The sequence below is a fragment of the Chelonoidis abingdonii genome, chromosome 24 (assembly GCF_003597395.2).
Source record: "Chelonoidis abingdonii isolate Lonesome George chromosome 24, CheloAbing_2.0, whole genome shotgun sequence".
NCBI lineage: Eukaryota > Metazoa > Chordata > Testudines > Testudinidae > Chelonoidis > Chelonoidis abingdonii.
Genome location: NC_133792.1, coordinates 4768525 through 4774524, shown reverse-complemented (window position 1 = coordinate 4774524; position 6000 = coordinate 4768525).

The following is a 6000-nucleotide window of genomic DNA, read 5'->3' as shown; positions in this document are numbered from 1 at the left end:
TATTGACAGTGTTGCCATAAGCATGTCATAACAGACTGGTGCCACTGGTAGGTTCCCTGTTGCTCCTGATAGATTTAAAAATTCTTTCTCCTTGTCCTTGACTGTGTTGGCCATAGGTTCACTGCTGAACTTTCCACGTACATTTCTTCCTTTTTCAAGTGTGGCCAAGACCCAGCAGTGAAAAAGTTAATAGATACTGCCATGCGTGGGAACCAAGCATACAGGGCAGCTTGGAAGAGGACAGGGGAAGCTGACCGACTGGGCTGTGGGTCAGGGACATGCCTCATTTGGGAGTCTGCTCAGCCTTCATTCACCCCATTGCCCTCCCTTGCAGGTCTGTGATGCTCAGGGGCACCGCTGGCCTTCTCCTGGATGGGTCCTGGCACCATCTTGCCATTTCTATTTCCAGTGACCTGTCCACCAGCCCCTACATGGTCTTCATTGACGGAGAGCCCTGGGAGCCTGACTTTGCAGACGGTGCTTGGTTTCTGTGGAAGGGACTGGCAGTGGGAGGGGTGTGGAACGTTGGACAGCCGGAGATCGGGGATAAAGGTGAGCTCGTTGGCCTTGGCCTGGATTCTGCCAAATATCTCTTGAGTCCTGAAAGGAAATTGGAGACAGGGTGTGAGCCTCCATTCAGGGGCCCTATGGCAGCAGAGAGCAGCACTCAGGCTACCATGCCTGGGGAGTGACTGGCACACACAACCCCTTGCACTGAGTTGTGTGTGACTGAGATCACCTCAGCCACAGCAACACCTCCTCTCTGCCTGCACAAAAACAGCCGAGTGCTAAGAGAGAACAGGAGCGTGATAGATTCTGTATCGGCCTTTTGGAAACAGTCACTGCTGGTAACACAGGGACCATGACGTGACTGTGGCTCAGGGTCCCCTGAGTGGTTATTGGAGTTGCTAGCGGCAGTGGAGCTTGGAGCCTCATTTGCAGCCCAGCTTCTCAATTTGCACCTGCAGGTTTGAACATACAGTTTTGGGGCAGGGAGTTGTTTGCCTGTGATCTGCCAACCTGAGGTGAGCACTTGCACGGTGCCTGCACACATGAGCACGCGGAGCTCTGGCATCAGCTGGCACAAGTACACCAGGCCACCTGCCCACAAGAGGGCTGTGTGCAAATTTACAAGCAACGATTTAATGGATGCTTTTGAAAACGTGGCTCTATAAGTGCAAGTGTGTGTGTGTGGCTCTATAATATGGTGGTGTGTGCATGTTTGTGGGTGTGTTCTTTGTGATTGTGCATGTGACAGAGCCTCTGTTGGTGGTTTTGTGTGTGATGTGCTGTGGTGTAAGTGTGTTGTGCGTTTTGTGTATCTGATACAGCTTCTCTTTTTGACAGGATGTGTGTGATAAAGCCTGTGTATATGTAGTTAGGTGTGTTGGTGTATGCTGCGTGTTGAGTTTTGTGCTGGTGTGCAGGGCTTCCCAGAGGAATCAGGGGGCCTGAGATCTTCAGTGGTGGGGGGCCCCTGCTTTGTCAGTAACTTGGCGGCAGGGGGTCCTTCCGCTCTGGGACCTGCCGCCGAAGTGCCCCAAAGACCTGCGGCGGGGACCCCCAGCCACCGAATTACCGCCAAAGCAGGACCCGCCGCTGAAGTGCCGGGTCTTCAGTGGTAATTCGGCAGCAGGGGGTCCTTCCACCCCTGAGCGGAAGAATCCCCCACCGCCGAATTGCTAACGACGACCTGGAGCAGAAGAAGCTCCGGGGGCCCAGGCCCCACAAGAGTTTTCTGGGGCCCCTGGAGCGAGTGAAGGACCCCACTCCAGGGGCCCCGAAAAGCTCTTGTGGGGGCCCCTGCAGGGCCCGGGGCAAATTGCCCCTCTTGGCCCCCACTCTGGGCGGCCCTGCTGGTGTGTGCACATATGAGACTGCTGGTTTGCGTATGATAGGGATGTGGGAGGGTTAGGGGCAACACAGCCTGCATGTATGTGATGGTGTGATTGTGTTGCAGGGTCAGTATGTGTATGGGGATATAAACCCTGTGTGTGCCGTGGTGGTGTGTGTGTGTGTGAGGGATATAGCCCCTGTCTCTATGACAGACACCGTTCTTGTTAATTCCTTTCACCCCTTCTCGCAGGCCCTGTCTGCACCATCAGGCTTTGTGTCTAATCCCGAACCAGCTGCACTCAGGCTGACACTAGAGGAGGCAGGGATGCCACCAGCCATTTAGTCTGCATGTTGTCTAAACCTGCCCTCAGGAGGGATAGAAAACATGGGGGATAAAACAGTTGCAACCAGTTCATACTACAGTCCCTGGGTGGAGCTCCCCCGGTGGCTGGTCTATGCTAGTGCCCACCACACTCCTGAGGGGCTCCACTGGTGGGGCTGTACTGGTGGTAGGGATGGTGGGAAATGTCCCAAAAGCAGCCTTGTGTGGGCACAGCCTGAGTGTGGGAGTTGCAAAGCTCAGTTTTGGAGCAGTGCTTGGGACCCTCTATTCTCCTCTTTACTTCCTCTGCCCTCAGCATGGTGTGTGTGACCTGCCCTCTAGCCTGGGGGAGGTCGATGTGTCTGTTGTGGGCTCATTGGTGTCGCTCCAAGAATCAGTCAGCACCCACTTCCCACGAGCTGGGCACAGTGCATCAGAGCTGCCCAGGTGCCTGTTGTCCCATGGGTGTATTGAGGTGTCAATGAGCCCTCTCCCCTTCCCAAGCCAGCCCCATGCCCCCAGCTGTGTGTTTGTGTGCCTAAGCTTGTTCTGTGGGTTTGGCATTGCAGGGGGCCTTGCTCTGGGCAGCCCATACATGGGGGAGCTGAGTGAGGTGAACCTGTGGGACAGAGCCCTCCCCAGGCTCTCTGTGAAGCAGCTGGCAGCCTCCAAGGACAAATGGAAGTTTCCTGGGAACGTGGTGAACTGGAGCCAGTTGGCTGATGCAAGGTCTGCAGCTGTGGAGATCACTACAGTGAGCCACAGTGCAGGTAAGGAGGGGCAAGGTGAATGTTTCAGGGCAAGGCGCAGCCTTCCCTTATCTGCCTCCAGATTCTTCCAGTTGTAGCCCAGAGGTGGGGAGCAGACTGCCCTTGGCACAAGGTGTACATAGCCCTGTCCCTGTGGCACCGGGCTGCATGGCAGGTGCTGTGGTGACCCCTGGTTATTCTGGCTGTGCTGTCTGGCAGCATGGTCCCAGGGGCACTGTGCCTCTGTCTGCTGCTTAGCTGTGAAAGTCGCTCCTTGGGACCCTAGGGGCACTGCAAGTCTGGGGCGATCCAGGGGGACTGTCCCCGCTCACTCAGTCCCAGGAGATTGGTGGGGTCAGTGCATTGCTAGGAGTTGTTAGCAGAGATGGTCCCTGGGTTTGGGACTGCGGGTGCTTGCCCAGCTCTGGGTTCCAGGAACACCGTTACCCCACGGGAATTGTTATTACTTGTATGATGCTAACACCAAAAGGCTCCAATGGAGAGCAAGGCCCCACTGTGCCAGGGGCTGCCCAGACTGTGGGGAGAGAGCCTGCCCCGATGTAACAGACAGGCCAGGAGAGAGGAAAAGTGACTGTGTTACAGAGGGGCACTGAGTCACAGAGAGATGCAGCGACTTGCCCAGGACATTCCAGGGGCCTGGCTGGAGCCAGGAGTCACGTCCACATCTCCTGAGTTCCTGTTCTGTGCTGATCTTCCATGAGAACCCATCATGCCCTCCCAGCTGAAAGGCCAGCCCAGTGAGCCATGGTGCCCTGCCTGGACAGCCAGCACATCCCTGTGGTGGGGAGGGGCCATGCCAGGGTATAATCTTATTATAGAGCAGGGCTAACTTGCTGCAAGTGCAAGGGGATGCTGGAGCACAGATATCTTCACTGCAGAGTTAGCCCAGGTGATTGGCTACCAGGCCTGGGCACCTGTGTTAGCTTAGCCCAGATGGGGCAGCCTCACCCAAGTCAGTGTGTCCTCCCTGGTGCCCCCCGCCCCCCGGCTGGGTTGCAGGGACGTCTGGGGATATATCCCATGGTGCTGGGTGCATCAGTGTGCTGAGCGCCTCTGCGATCTTTCCCAGTGAGTTGTGGGAAAACTTGTCTGTTCTTCAGGGCACACAGGGGAATTGTGGGAAGGCATTGGAGGCCTATCAGTATTTGGGTGATTTAGCCTGTGTCCTCACTGCAAAGTGGGTGGGCTCCAGCCTGCATGCAAGTGGTATCCTGGCTTTAGCCCATGCCCCCGCCTGGGCCAGCTTGTTTTGATCGAAGGCACCACCACATTCAGGTGAGAGGTTTTCTGTGTGTGGATGGGGGAAGGTTGGAACCTAGGCTAACAATGCCATGCAGACAGACCCAGAGAGTGCAAAGCACCACCCAGTTCTCCCCAGAGTAACCTGCTTCCTCGCTGGGAGTCAAAAGGCCACTTAGGTCACCCAAGCCCCAGTGACACTTTCCAGGGATGGCCCCAGAGTGAGGTCACTGTTTTGGCTAGATTGCCCTTGGGGTCTCTCCTCTGCAGCGTGGTCTGGCTAAACCTCAGTGCAAATGCATGTGCCCCCAACCTCCATCCTGGACTGAGTGTACGTTTCTCCTGCCCCCATACAACAAGGGCCTCACCCCAGTCTACCCTGCTTCCCCAGCTGCTGGCTTCGTGTGGCTCGGGTTGCTCTGGCTTGTGGGACGCCCCTCAGTCCTGTGCTCGGATCCAGAACGTGCCCTGGTCTATGTGGAGCCTGCTGCAGAGCGCTGCCCCAAGAATTCCCTCTGGGAACTGAAGCTGGATGGCCGACTCTGCAGCCTTGCGTCTTCCTTGTGTCTGCTGGTAAATGGAGCTGATGTCCCGCAGCACTGCATGGAATCCTTCATGTTCAGGTCCCCAGTTCCAGTCCAGGCCCAGGCTGGTCATCTGGCTGGCTCTGTGGAGCATCAGGCTGTGAATAGGGCTGATCTCGGTTCTGGTCCTGGTTAAGGTAACTGAGCCCCTCTCTGCAATCTCAGGGAAAAGACTTGGATTTCCCTGGGCCTGGGAGATGGTGTTATCTGCTCAGCTGTGGCAGGGCTGCCTTCCCATTAGGGTGGAGGGCATTGTATGGTGGCTGTTTCCATGCTGCTCCTGTTGATCCAACTTCACATTAGAGCCAGGTCATCTCCAGGCTTACCAAACTGATGAAGAAATTGGCTTGTGAGTTGCTTGTTGCTTCTTTTTTTATGATTGGCTCCTGGCAAGCAGGGGCAAGCGGGGAGGTGGGAGAGTCAGGGTGCACAAGGGGCCCACCACAGTCCCAGACTGCACGCCGGGGGATCTAGCCACATAGAACGTTGGGGTTCTTAGGGATTGGTTTGTTTTGGCCTTGTTTTGAAATGGGATTAGCTTGATTTTTGGCTTATTGTGAAAGTCGGGGGGCTTATTTACTGTGTGAAAGTTGGAAACTGTGATCGTCTCCCCTCTCCTGTAATGTCTCCGCTCCACAGTGATGGCGCCTCCTGTCGGTTACACAAGTCCCTATCGGCATTAGACGTGTCCCATTGCCAGGGGATGCTGCACTTCAGCCCTGTTATGTGTAGACCCCACCCTTGTGAGGTGGCCAGGGGAATCCCTGGCAGGGGTGTGATAGGCCACTCTCCCTCTCCGGGGCAATTGGCAAACCCTGCTGCTTAGGGGCACTCTGGGATCTAGGGGATACAGCCTGGGGAGGGTGGGGCTCTGGAATTGTGCTTTGCACCGAATTTCCTTCCCTGATGAGATCCCCTCTCCCAGCCTCGTGACTGCTCATCCCGTGTCTTCCCCGCAGGTGGGGCTGGATGGAGTCTCGCTTGGGTGCAACTCAGACCGCTCCTCTGATGGGAGGAGCTCCTTCCGCCTGCTTCCGGACCAGCGCCTCCAGAATCTGCACTCTGGCTTCTGCGTCTTTCAGAAACCCAGAGGCCCAGGGCTCTTCCTGCAGAAGTGCTCCTCCCATGCCCTACGCTTTGCACTAGATGAAGGTGATCATGAAGATGTCCTTCGTGTGTGCTTCGTCTGGTTTCCCTCCCTAAATGCCCCTCAACCCTCGCTCTTTCCCTCTGCACTCTTGGGGAATGG